Source organism: Sinocyclocheilus anshuiensis, unplaced genomic scaffold, assembly GCF_001515605.1.
Source record: "Sinocyclocheilus anshuiensis isolate Anshui unplaced genomic scaffold, SAMN03320099.WGS_v1.1 scaffold526, whole genome shotgun sequence".
Lineage (NCBI taxonomy): Eukaryota > Metazoa > Chordata > Actinopteri > Cypriniformes > Cyprinidae > Sinocyclocheilus > Sinocyclocheilus anshuiensis.
The window spans coordinates 215,347-230,141 of NW_015547649.1; the positions used below are offsets into that span (position 1 = coordinate 215,347).

Sequence of the window (14,795 nt, forward strand, 5' to 3'; positions counted from 1 at the left end):
AAGTCAGTTCAGATCAGTAATCGGTCAGCTATAGGCAGCAATATTGTTATTCAGCATGAGTTCAGTTCAGTGTTGATTCAATTCAGTTCAATATCAGTGTCGATGTTGCAAGATACGATTCAGCTGTAAAGTAAATAACAGTGTCATCATCCAGCTTAAAGGGATAGTTCACCCAAAAATCATCAATTACTCACCCTCATGTCGTTCCAAACCCATAAGTCCTTCATTCATCTTTGGAACACAAATTAAGCTATTTTTGATGAATTCTGAGTGCTTTCTGACCCTCCCATAGACAGCAAGGATCTTTACACGATCAAGGCTCAGAAACATAGCAAGGAGATCGTTAAAATAATCCATGTGACATCAGTGGTTAAATCGTAATTTTTCTTTATTCAACAATTTGTCTCCTCTGCGTCACCCTATAGCGCCATTTTGGAGAGTATCAGGTACGTAAACAACGAATGCTGTTCTGTGTCAACAGCACCACATGGATACACTGTTTACGTCGTTTACGCTTTGATCTGAAAGTAAACAACTTATCCGCGTACATACGTTTCATACGTTGTTTATGTATGTGATACTCTCCAAAATGGCGCTATAGGGTGACGCCGAGGAGACGAATTGTTGAATAAAGTCATTATTTCTGTTTTCTTTGCGCACAAAAAGTATTCTCGTAGCTTCATAAAATTACGTTTCTGAGCCTTGATCGTGCAAGGATCCTTGCTGTCTATGGGAGGGTCAGAGAGCTCTCGGAATACATCAAAAATATCTTAATTTGTGTTCCGAAGATGAACGAAGGTCTTACAGGTTTCGAGTTGATTCCAAGTCATTAACCAACTGAGTTTGAGTGGGAGACATTTATGAATTATTTTGTCATTTTAATTTCATTTTGTTTATATTTCTTTCTTTCATGTTACAAATGACATGATTCGACTGTACTCTGTGAAAAAAATAAAAAAATACAAATCCAAAATATCCAAGTAAAGTCTGTGTAAAGTTTAAGTAAAATTCCACTCTAGATGTGTTTCCCCAGTTTGTTCTGCTTGTTTTTAATGAAGCAAATGTGTGGTACATTGTCTGATGTCTCCATTGGCAGGTGTGCCAACATGCTGAGATCAGAGGACAGTCGAGTATAGTCCAAATGAAAATATGGTCTTGGACTCAAGACCAAGTCTGGTCTCGAGCCCTGCAACGCTGCATGACACTAGTGACCTCTGTTTTCCAGAGAGATTCACATCGCATTTCACTGGGCTCCCATGCCTGCCGAAACAGGATTTAAGACCCTGTTTCTGACCTTCTGTTTCTTTGTGTAATCTACTGACCATGACTAACCAGACTCCCGCTTGGCCACCGTTATCAGCGACACCTGCTCACCTCAAACACAGAAGCTCTTCAGATTAAACCAGACCTCCACAGAAACTACTGGTGATTACTTTCCAACCACAGACAGCTATATTGTACCTTTACACTGCTTTCTTTGAAAAATAATGAGATGTTTTGTGGTAATGGGTTCGACTATGGGTTTCTCACATAAAAACTCTTCAGTTGCGTACAGGGAGTCAGTACATTTTGGAAGTGGCACTGAAGCAAGCGAACACTTGTGTTAATCAGCCAAGTGGACATGGATATTAGCCAATGCAATAATTTCAAAATGGCCAAATATCGACCCATTTAATCATTAGTGTTCATGTCAGTCAGACTTTGGTGTGTATACATGCAAGATCAGAAAGTATGCACGCTAAGACAGAAAGGGAAATGTGCTTGCAGCTGTGAATCCGAGGATAACGTCGACTACAGTGTGGAGGATTTGCTTTTTAACTATTTTCCCGGCTCACAAACCATCAAAGACTCAAAGAGCCGAGTCTGGTGAACAGCATATTTACATCAGGCCTACTGTAATGGATTCAGATGCTTTCTGATGAGATTGAGATTGATTTTCTTTGTGAGCTCCTCAGTTGTGGACTGTGCGGGCTGAAGGAGCGCAGCTGCTCCCCTTATTTTCACAAACACATACACACACACATGGAGGTCTCGCCGTCAAGTCTGTCACTCCGACGGACTCACCGTATCCATGGAAACGCTCCAATGCTGATGCTGGCGAACTGGTGATCGACTTTGGCTTGGAGGAGATGTGGCATGCTGTGTTGGGATATTGGCTAAATCATCTCGGATGCATGGACACACAGGGCTGTAGAGCACGGAAAGTGAACAGGGTACGGCTGGCATTTCAGAGAAATCCACAAAAAAACCAAGAGGCAGAGAAGCTCTCGAAACAACAAGCAATGCATCTGCACCATATACCAAACATGTGTAACTTACAATCGTGGCAGCAATTCTGTCATGTTATGGCTGTATTCAATTATATACTTTAAAAAATGATGTATTTATGCAAAAGTGTTACTGCAAAGCCCTTTAAAGCTTTTTTTTAAAGAGTTGTTTTTTCATCTAGATGCACACCATTAACAATACTAAACGAGTTAGCTCCCTCTAGAGGCTGAATAGCAAATAAAACAACACAGCTGGGTCATTCTGTAGTGCCATGTTAAAAAGGGAAGTGCATTTAACAAGGTTTGAAACATTCTGTCAACTGATAATGTGTTCAAGAGAATTGTGCAAACTCAAACTAACAGTACATTTTAATGGGCAACACTTTATACAGTCTACTAACTATAAGTAACTTTGCAACTACGTGTGAACTTAATCTGCTACCTTTAATCCTAACCTAACAGGCTACTAATACTCTAATGAAAGTTAGTTGACATGTAGCTGCAAAGTTATGTGTAGTAACTAGAATGTGTGAAGTAGACTATTGAAATAAAGTGTAACTTTTTTAAAGTGTCAGAATATAATTGTGTGTTTACATTTTAATTTGACATTACAAGCCCAAGGTATTTATGTTGATATTGATTTACTTTTGAATTATCGGTTGTTTGCTATATAAATTGATGGTGAGAGAGCTGACATTTAAGGACTTCTATAAACTAGAATACTGTATGCATAGAGAATATAGACACATTTCTAGGTTTTATTTTAAAATTTAGTTTTTTAATACTTTCTAATGTAATAAAAATGAAAATAAATACAAATTAAATAAAAATGCTTTGCTGATGTTTTGACGCATATTTATTTTTACATTTGTGGCAGCCTTTTTGTAAACTTTTAATCTGACCCAGCTGCACTTCACAAAATTTTAACAAATTTGTTTGGATGTTGTTTGAGATTTTAAGTATAGTGTTGTATTCAAGATGAGACCAAGACCAGATTGTGTTGAGACCGAGTCAAGACCAACACCAAACCAGCAATTTATCTGAAAGATCCACATTTACTGCTGGAAATGTAATCAATAAACATAATTAGAATAATAAGACACTATAAAGAACTGTTACCAATCAAATGAAATCACTAACAGCAAAATGTATCTGTGCACTGCAGAGACGGCACAGAAGCTGCATCTGAATTGGTACAATTACAACTGCATAAATATGGTTGAGATTAATGTTTTATAAATAAAATTTTGAATAGTGGCAATATGATGGGAAAATAAAATTAATGTGAACATCAAACTAAAACCGCCAGTATAGGTGAAATCATGGCAAATCACTTAATGTGTGAGTCACAGAATCATTTATTCAACTGATTCGTTCAAAGCATCTGTTTCATTCAGTAATGAATCACCGCTGTGTGTTGCACAGAAACTCACAACAGTTCTGCTATGGATATGTCTGTAACTATTTTTACTGAAAAAAAAATGTCTAAAATGTAATTCACTTAATATTAACTTGTTTGTTGAACAACGTTTGTATAAAATCATATATCACATTTTGCAATCATGCTCATATTCATTAAAACTGCTCTCTTGCTTTTGTGATATTGCTTAATTGTATGTTATAACATGAAAAAAAAGTTCTCATACATGTACGTTTGCAATCATATCTTGAATTTTTGGGGCATTTGTATACATTTTTGTGAATTTGTTTGACACAATTCCCCAATAAATTTTGACTGGGCCCTGCAGTATCAAAAGAAATAGCTAAAATTAGAAATGAATTATCGATTGCATTTAAACCAGTAAGTTTTACATCATCACATTAATGATTTTAACAAATAAGTCAGACGATGCACCGGCAATTTAGTGATATTCCCAGAGTTGTGATCTTTACAAGTCTTGAAATAAAATCCCAAGTCCTTTTAGACTGAGGGTCCGAGGACACAATCGGTCTGAGATCGCCTGAATGAGGTGGTCTCGGCTCGATTGAAAACGATCTCTGGAGCGGTTCGGTTGTAGTGAGAAAGCAATCTACAGGTGTGAAAGCACCCTGAGACCAAGACAAATGAGGTTGAGACAGAAAAAAATGGTCTTAAGACTGATCTCGAGACCAAGACTGATCTCAAGTACAACACACATTTTAAGTAAAGAGAATATAATTTAGTTACCAAGTACAATAGTACATAAGTACTTTCTCACTATAGCGTCACAAAACAAGGTGTTGGAATGCCAAAGATTTAGCGAAAAAGCCTTGTGTGCCACAAAATCCTCATGACACTGACACAATCGAATATGACTTCTGATTAAGACAATGTTAATAATGATATGCGCTGAGCGGACATAGATCTGACATCAGTGACATCCCAGCATGAATGACGCGGGAGGGAAATTGAAAATTGAGCGTTAATCAACATGAGGGGAGCTGTAATGATCAGTGCGCTCCTGCAGTTGCTCTTCTAAATGAAGCAGGAAATGTCAGGCCATGTATAACCAGCCCAGAGTGCAGACTACACATGTCTGTGTATGAAAGCAACGGCTTCTGACTCATATCTTTAGTCACTTGACACCCATAAAATCAGATGCACATGATGAAAATAAAAAAGGCATGTTTATTAGCCAGACAGGGAACCCGATAATTGGATTTATATTTATCATGATTATTAAAGAAGCATTATCATTGGTTTCTTGTGGTTCTTTTTCATTATTTCCAAAATGAAAATTCTGTAAATGTCAGTATTATCAATATTATTTTGAAAAATCCTCATCTGGTAATCACAAATGACTAGATAAATCATGAAAAGTTGGGTGACACCGTAATGGATTTACTGCCTTACTGGAATAAGGCTTTGTGAGTTTTGATATTCAATTAAACTATATTTATTCATCGCTGGAGATGATTTTCATAGCTTCAAGGGGGACATGTCCTTGTTGACAGATGGGACATTACCATACCTCTCCATGAACTCTTTCAGGCCTCACACTCAATCTGGTTTTGAGTAAAATGCTACCTGGTCTCATGGCATAAACGTACCTGGGGGCACTTTATAGCGAGACGCGAAATATGTACCAATAAGTACATATCACGGCAGTTTCCAAAATAAATGAACACTAGAGGCAGTAAAACTCTGACACCTTTTATTCTTTTTCACACTAATCTACAGAGTTTCGATTAATAAAGCATTTACTTGAGAGGTGAGGAGCTCCGGTTAGAATCCCGTGTAACCATGATTCAACATAACAGTTCAAATCTGCATATAAGGAAGTTCAAATGGCACGGTTGCATCAAAAAATGTGTTTTTATATCAGTTTTTGCATTTGTTAACACTATCGGGTAGGTTTAGGGTTGGGTTTGGTGTAGGGCTGCCACTAACGACTATTTTTATTTCGATTATTTGATATTCAATTAAACTATATTTATTCATCGCTGGAGATGATTTTCATAGCTTCAAGGGGGACATGTCCTTGTTGACAGATGGGACATTACCATACCTCTCCATGAACTCTTTCAGGCCTCACACTCAATCTGGTTTTGAGTAAAATGCTACCTGGTCTCATGGCATAAACGTACCTGGGGGCACTTTATAGCGAGACGCGAAATATGTACCAATAAGTACATATCACGGCAGTTTCCAAAATAAATGAACACTAGAGGCAGTAAAACTCTGACACCTTTTATTCTTTTTCACACTAATCTACAGAGTTTCGATTAATAAAGCATTTACTTGAGAGGTGAGGAGCTCCGGTTAGAATCCCGTGTAACCATGATTCAACATAACAGTTCAAATCTGCATATAAGGAAGTTCAAATGGCACGGTTGCATCAAAAAATGTGTTTTTATATCAGTTTTTGCATTTGTTAACACTATCGGGTAGGGTTAGGGTTGGGTTTGGTGTAGGGCATATTTCCAACATGATAGAGCATTAACTTTTAGCGACAGTCCACGGATATTTGAATTCTGAACCGCCGCAATATGTACCTGAAGCAATGTAATAAAAGCACAGCAATATGTACCTATACCAACGTAATAAAAACATGCCAGGGTTCATGTATTAAACCCGTGTTTTAGTGCCACTCAGTGGACATTTCTCTTTGAAACTGCAGCGAAACGTGCAGTAAGGTATGTAAAAACGGTGCTGCACAAAAAGTACACAGAGGTATGTATTTTTATGAGACCAGGTTGGTAAAATGAGTAGGGATAAATATATTTATTAAGCATTGTTTTGTTTACTGTGTTGAGACTGTGCTGAAGTCGCGTTTGGTCTCGTAATTTATTGCGTACCTTGTCAGTCTCATGCGCTTGCTTAGCCCTTTGTTGTGATAAACAGTTAAGTGTGTTCAAGCGCTAGCAAAAGACAGTGTAAAGAAATACTCTTTGAGAGAAGCAGTCAATCAGCGGAAGTTAAAAGCAGCTCATAAGTGTATTTATTTCTTGCCTCATTAGTGTTTAGCGCAATTGTCGTTGCTAGGAAACGCTTGTTTTGTTTATTGTGTTGAGACGTGCTGAAGTTGCGTTTGGTGTCGTACTCTATCACATACCTTGTCAGTGTCATGCGCTTGCTTAGCCCTTTGTTGTGATAAACAGTAAAGTGTGTTCAAGCGCTAGCAAAAGACAGTGTAAAGAAATACTCTTTGAGAGAAGCAGTCTGTGGCGAGGGGGGGCGTGGTTTAGCGGAGTCTGCAGCGGGAGAGAGCGGTCGGAGACGAGTGGTGAGTAAGTAGGTCAAGTGCATAATGACATTCACCTGCTTCTCGTTTCAGTGATTGGCCTGGAGAGATCGTAAAAAGCCTCAGGGGGAACACAGAGGGGGAGAGAGACAGACTGAGGACTCGTGGGGAAGAGACTGTGGCCTGGGCATAGAAAACCGCAGAAGTGCTATATAAGTTTTGTTTGTTTTGCAGCGCCAGAGCGCCTGCTTGTATTCGCTGTTCCTACGGGACGCTTAATAAATTACCCGAGCCTCAGTCACGCTGACTCCGACTTCTTCCTTCCCTACTAAAGAACCTCATTACACTGGTGCCGAAACCCAGGAGGAAGAAGTCCGGCCGCTGCCATCATGCAGTCACCGCCAAGTTCGCCGTTTGCGGAAGTGATCCAATCGCTCGCCGGCCTCCACCAAGAGCAGCATTCACTCGCTGGATCTGGGGGAAAGTGGCCGGCCCTTCGTGTTGGCTCAGCAGCTCCGGGACGCCTGCCGCAAATGGCTGCTGGCCGGGGGAAGTGACGCCGAGCAGATCCTCGACCGTGTGGTGCTGGAGCAGTTTATCGGCCGTCTCCCGAAGAAGACGGCTGAGTGGGTCCAGTGCCACCGCCCGGCGTCGCTGGACCTGGCCATCCAGTTGACGAAGGACCAGATGGTGGCGTGCCCAGGAGTCAGCGAATCCCTGCCGGCGGTCTCTCTCTCTCTCTCTTCTCCTAATGTTCCCTCTTCCCCCCGTCATGTTCCCTTTCCTAGGTCCCGTCCGGGAATCACTCCTCGAGTTCCTCCCCGGGGAAGGGGTGCAACATTTCGGCGAAAAGTGTGGCGGACGAGCTGTTTTGGTTAATCTCCCGAGTGGGAATCCCAAAGGAGATTCTCACTGATCAAGGCACGGCGTTCATGTCACGTACGTTACGCGAACTGTATGGATTATTGGGCATTAAGTCGGTTCGCACCAGCGTCTACCACCCACAAACAGACGGTCTGGTGGAACGGTTTAATCGCACGTTGAAAACCTTGATTCGGAAGTTCGTTCACGAAGACGCCAAAAATTGGGACAGGTGGCTGGAACCCCTCTTGTTCGCTGTGCGGGAGGTCCCCCAAGCCTCCACGGGGTTTTCCCCCTTTGCGGGGTGTAACCAAACCTCGATCCATCCAAGCTTGATTCAGCTCAAGGCATTGGATAGAAGCCACATGGTTCCGGTGCGGTGGTGTGCACGGGGATGTGGTGGAATATCCTCTAGTGTCCGTGCTGATTCAATTTCGGGGTCAAAAACATAGTGTGGAGGTCGCAATTAATCCGCACCTCCGGCATCCGCTAATTTTGGGGACGAATTGGAACGGAGCGCGAATGAGAGGCTAATCCTCTCTGAATGTGATGATTTCCCCCTGGAACAGTCCCAGGATGATTCCCTGAAACGGGCATTTGAACAGGTTCAGACCATCGATGGGCAGCCTCTCCATCCCGACCGTCCGCTCTCGTATCCCTATTTTTGCTGTTTTAAAGGAGCGGTTGTACCGAGTGACACAAGACACTCAGACAAAGCAGGATACAACCCAATTGTTGGTACCTAAAAGCCGTCGGGAAATGCTTTTCCAGGCGGCTCATTGTAATCCAATGGCGGGACATTTAGGACAGGCAGCGACACTAAATCGTCTCATGGCCCGATTCTTTTGGCCGGGCATTCACGAGAATGTGCGCAGGTGGTGCGCGGCTTGTCGTGAATGTCAGCTGGTAAACCCACTGGCCTCCCCAAAAGCGCCTTTGCGCCCTTTACCTCTAATGCAGGCCCCCTTCGAGAGAATTGGTATGGACCTCATCGGGCCATTAGAACGGTCGGCACGCGGGCATCGCTTTGCGTTAGTCCTAGTGGATTACGCAACACGATACCCTGAAGCAGTCGCACTTCGCAACATTTCGGCGAAAAGTGTGGTGGACGCGCTGTTTCGGTTAATCTCCCGAGTGGGAATCCCAAAGGAGATTCTCACTGATCAAGGCACGACGTTCATGTCACGTTCTCTATCCAAAGAAAAAACAGCCTTCACCACGCCGTTCGGATTGCACCAATTCGTTACGCTTCCGTTCGGGTTGTTCGGGGCTCCGGCCACGTTTCAGCGCCTCATGGATAAGATTCTTTGGCCGCATGTGACATATGCTGCTGCTTATCTAGATGATATTATTATTTATAGTAATGACTGGCAGGGGGGGAGAGAGACAGACTGAGGACTCGTGGGGAAGAGACTGTGGCTATATAAGTGCTATATAAGTTTTGTTTGTTTTGCAGCGCCAGAGCGCCTGCTTGTATTCGCTGTTCCTACGGGACGCTTAATAAATTACCCGAGCCTCAGTCACGCTGACTCCGACTTCTTCCTTCCCTACTAAAGAACCTCATTACACAGTCAATCAGCGGAAGTTACAAGCAGCTTTTTAGTGTTTAGCGCAGTTGTCGTTGCTAGGATACGCTTGTTTTGTTTATTGTGTTGAGACGTGCTGAAGTTGCGTTTGGTGTCGTACTCTATCACATACCTTGTCAGTGTCATGCGCTTGCTTAGCCCTTTGTTGTGATAAACAGTTAAGTGTGTTCAAGTGCTAGCAAAAGACAGTGTAAAGAAATACTCTTTGAGAGAAGCAGTCAATCAGCGGAAGTTAAAAGCAGCTTTTTAGTGTTTAGCGCAGTTGTCGTTGCTAGGAAATGCTTGTTTTGTTTATTGTGTTGAGACGTGCTGAAGTTGCGTCGCGGCAGCCCTCATGTAAAGACCGAAGAGTGTAAAGACCATCAACTCCACAGTGCAGGGACACAGACAAGGAACATAAGTATCGCTTTTGATTCGTCCTCTTTTCTACACCTTGCTTCAGTTCTGTTTCAGTTTTTATGACCAACTCTTACTATGTGTTTTCATATCCTTACTATTACTACCACTCGCAAACCACGCATCACACACTGTAGGCAGCACACGATCAAACCAGAGGACAATGCTACTCCTGCAGCACTCTCCAATCATTTCTTATTTTTCCCACTCCCCCTGTCTGACTGGAAGGGGTGGAGGTACTGGTCTGCTTATCTCTAATGATTGGAAATGTATTCCTTTACCTTCTCTGGGTATTAACAGCTCCTTTGAATCACATTCAGTCACTATTACCCACCCTTTTAAAATCCATTTTGTAGTTGTACCACAAGGTAACTTCTTGGATGAATTAGAAATAGATGTGCTGCTCTTAACCTTTCCTGAGGATGGTATGAGGATAGTTATGCTTGGAGACTTCAACATCCACCTAGATAAACATCAGCCTGCAGACTTCCACACTCTGCTTGCCTCTTTTGATCTCAAGAGAGTGCATCCAACTGGACCTTATTTACACACGACACTGCTCCACTGATCATGTACTGGTTTACTCCACTGCACACCTTGGATCACTTCCTCCTCACTCTTAACCTCAACATGGTTCCTGACACAACACATACCCCTCCACATGTCATCTTTCATTGTAACCTACGCTCACTCTCACCCTCCAGGCTATCTGCTATGGTTTCATCTTTGCTTCCTTCACCTGAACAGTTATCATCTCTTGATGCTAACAGTGCTACTGATATTTTCTGCTCCACTCTTAGGTCTTGTTTAGACACTGTCTGCCCCTTGTCTTCCAGGCCAGCCCATACCACCCCTTCTGCCCCTTGGCTGTCTGATGTTCTCTGCGAACATCGTTCTAAGCTCAGGGCTGCTGAAAGGGTGTGGCGCAAATCAAAAAATCCTACTGACCTTAATATTTTGCAGTCACTCCTCTCTTCCTTCTCTGCTAATGTCTCCACTGCTAAAAGGACATACTATCATAATAAAATTAACAATTCGTCTAACTCTTGCATGCTCTTTAAAACATTTTCCTCCCTTCTTTGTCATCCTCTCCCCCCTCCTTCATCAACTCTTAAAGCTAACGACTTTGCCACATTCTTCATTAATAAAATTAAAAACATCAGTGCACAATTTTCCATACCACAGTCTGTCAAGCTCATCGTACCAGCAAACATACACTCGTTCACATCCTTCTCTTCACTCTCTGAGGCAGAAGTCTCCAAACTAATCCTTTCTATTCATCCTACTACTGCTTGATCCTATTCTGTCTCATCTCCTTCAAGCCATTTCTCAGTTGTTGAAGCCCTAAGACTGGCAAGAGCAGATTCCAAATATTCAATACTTATCTTGCTGGATCTGTCTGCTGCTTTTGAGACGGTTAACCACCAGATCCTCCTGTCAACCCTATTGGCAAAGGGCATCTCAAGAACCTCACTCCAGTGGTTTGAATCTTATCTCTCAGATAGGTCCTTCAAGATATCTTGGAGAGGTGAGGTGTCCAAGTCACAACATCTAACTACTGGGGTAAGAAGATCAGGCCCTTTCTTTCGGAACATGCTTCACAACTCCTTGTTCAAGCTCTTGTTCTGTCCAGGCTGGACTATTGCAATGCTTACTTGGCAGGACTTCCAACCAGTTCTATCAAACCTTTACAATTAATCCAGAACGCGGCAGCAAGATACATTTTTAATGAGCTGAAAAGAATGCACGTCACATCTCTTCCATCTTTGTTTGATCCTCTAACTCTAGCACTCTCTATTCTAATAATATTCTTTCAAAAAAGACTTGCACTCTATTCATTTACTAACTGCTTGTTAGTAAAAAAAAAAAACACTAACACTAGCTTATCTATTCTTTTTTGTATTCTATCTATTTATTTTCGTTATTTATTATACAATTAACAAAAGCAAAAAGGCCTCTAACACTAGCTTAATCTATTCTTTTTCTATTCTATCTGTTTTCTTTTTATTTATTGTATAATTAAAAAAAAAACTTGCTATGTGTACTACGTTAAGCTAACTGAGACTTGTTATAGCACTTGCATATCATTGCTCTTTTGTTGATTTTGATTGCTTCCATTGTCCTCATTTCTAAGTCGCTTTGGATAAAAGTGTCTGCTAAATGTAAATGTAAATGTACATTTATAATATGCGAGTTAAAAATGGTTCACTATTTGGCAGGTATTGAGTTAAAATAACTTTTTATGTGTTTATAACTGCTTATCAATGATTTATAATTCATTTGTAAATTAGTTATTATTAGTCATTTATGATTGATCACCTTTATAATAAACCCTTTACAAAGGGAACCTTAATGTAACGTGTTACCGACATCAGTAACACTAGGGTGAGTAAATGATGGCAGAGTTTACATTTTTGCTCAAACTATCAGTTTCATTTGTCAGATACAGTGCATCAAAGGAATAGAGGTCACTTTTGGTCTTTATCTCTGTTCCTTTTGCTACAGACAAATTATGATCCACATACAAAACATGAAATAAGGTTATGGTTGCCTACACAGCAGTAAGTAATTGAAAGGCTTGACACTGGAAAACAAAAGCTCCATTCAAGACTGCAAATTGAATTTCGTAATATCCATTAATGTCACTACAGCAAGAGGGAGCGAGAGAGAATGCTCTTCAAGGTAATTACCTTCAATTTTCTGCTATTAAACTCCATCAGAATGGACAGAGCACATATCAGAGATGAATCCGCACACATACAGAGAGCACTGGCCTCCGCACAGGAACAAGCTTTATTTACTCTTATTTATTTACACAGACATCTATGAGCTAATGAACTAGTGAATAACTTGAAACGGGAATACATGAGGTCAATATTTAGAAAAATAAGAATTAATTTGTCTGGTATGCATCTTTTTTTTAGTTTGTGTGAAATATTCTGCAGCAGTAAGTTAAGTTTATAAAATGTGTCACATGAGTTTGAACAATTTTGAAGCTCTGTATTCTTTACATATGCAGTCTGTTAAAGAAGTCATTCAGATCTACTCGAGAGTTTTCATGCATCCTGTTTACTGTGGCAAGAGGTTGTGTATATACAGCCAAAGATACACCATAATATACAAGTAATTAAATACTTTCCTGTACTTTTCTATTCCAGTCAATGTCATTTAGTCAACAGCAACTGGAAATGTTCAGAATAGGCAGTTAAAGGATAAAAAAGGCAACAGTCCTTAGCTAGTTTCAGATTCAAAGTAAAATATTTTGTCGAAATGCACAAAAAAAATTAATCTTAATTACATAAAGCAACCAGGGTTCTGGGGTCCACAAGAGGGCTTCAGCAAACCTCCAAAGTGGCCTCAAGATGACTTACAGTGGTTTAAAATATGTCAAAAAGGCATTAAAATAAGCTAAAACAACTCAAATTAAACCTCTTTTTCTTTTTTCTTTGTAGAATGTCTTGGAAAACCTTGATATATAAGGTAGACTAATTACAAAACTTTTGGGCATTTTTATAAAGAATATACATTTTTATTATGCCAAGCTCAACAGAATGTTCTTATGTAGAAATTGTGAGAAAGAATACATTTAAAATCTCTATCCTTAATTCTTAATATAAACGACTGGAAAAGTTGTGTAAATTAATTAGTTAAAAATAGTAAGATCCATCAAGAACATTCAGCTCTTATTTTAATTATTATTTTGAATTATTATTTATATATATATATATATATATATATATACATATATTTTTTTTTTTTTTTTCAAAAACGAGAAGTGCTGGCGCAAGTTGCTGTCTTTAAGCGCAAAAGAAGTCCATGTCCTAAAGAGAGAGAGAAAACAAAACCTTTAATGCATTATCAAAATAAAAAAATACAATGTGAAGAGCAGTAGATTAAATACTTACAGTGGTTGGGATCTCAACCGTTTTCTTCTGAAAAACTCATTGTCTCATTGACATGGTTACTGGGGAAATATCCAATCACACCCATCTGGTCTACATAGCGCTCACCGTAGACCTGCAAAAGCAAAGCTGCTGCTGTGATTTCTGGGTCTGCAGTCAGATCAGCTGAGGGAAATGTCAAATATAAAGACAGGCACACTTCCAGACCAAAAGACTCCGGCTCCCTCTACAGGCTTGAGTTTAGAAAACACATAGATCATCTGGCCTCGCCTCAGGTTTATGTTTCTGCAGTCTGAATCGCTTCAGAGTCTTCGTAGTCTTCAAGAGCTTTAGCCATTGAAAGCATAAAATATCTTTTACACAATGGTTCAACCTATTAATAGACACTTTAACGCTTGAGAAAAGGACTGCCTCACGAAGAAATAAAATGACTGCAGTTGAGTTCGAAACATGAAACAAGGCATAAAATTAAGGTGTGGATAAATTGGATACTTGGTGCCTTGCATTTAAGTTGTTAAATAAAGTGAGTATAGTGTTAAGTATATGTTTTTTATATATTTATATCTTTTTTGTCTTGTTATGTGTTCAGCATCTGTGGTATTTTATTGCTCATGTCTGTTCGATGTATGATTTATTTGTCTACTTTAAATGTATATTGTATTGTATTATATTGTATGTATTGTACCCTTTAGCTTAATAAAAAATACTACAATACAAAAAACAAAACAATAAGTGAATATTCCCACCACTATTGCACAGAAAGAAAATGCAGTTTATTGAAAACTTGTTGACCAACAAGTGGTTTAAGCTGCTACTAAGAAACCTGCCTCCTAACAACATGTAAGCTAAAAACATCAATGAAAGAAGGAAACAGCTTCGTCATAATTAATATCTTAGTTTTTAAGTCTTTAAAAATAGCTATGCCGTATTAGTTGTGTATTGTGATGAATAGTGTAACTCACATGAACAGTCCTTGTCTGCACAGACCTTGAAGTCTGCCAGCTTCTCCATTAGAGCAGCGTGTGTCCCGTAACACACAAACCCACACAGATCCACAGGAATATCAGGCAGAGTGATTTGTCCATCTTCATATAACTGTAAAGCCGCACATTTAAGCAT

At 40.1% G+C, this 14,795-nt stretch overlaps 1 long non-coding RNA gene across 1 annotated transcript; it reads right to left on the reverse strand.

Moving 5' to 3' along the window:
- Positions 1–13,551: 13,551 nt before the first annotated feature.
- Positions 13,552–13,931, reverse strand: LOC107701970 (uncharacterized). The gene is made up of 3 exons (XR_001635717.1): positions 13,874–13,931; positions 13,680–13,791; positions 13,552–13,595 (listed from the first exon to the last, which is right to left on the reverse strand). It is a non-coding gene; the product is annotated as an uncharacterized LOC107701970 (long non-coding RNA).
- Positions 13,932–14,795: the final 864 nt, after the last annotated feature.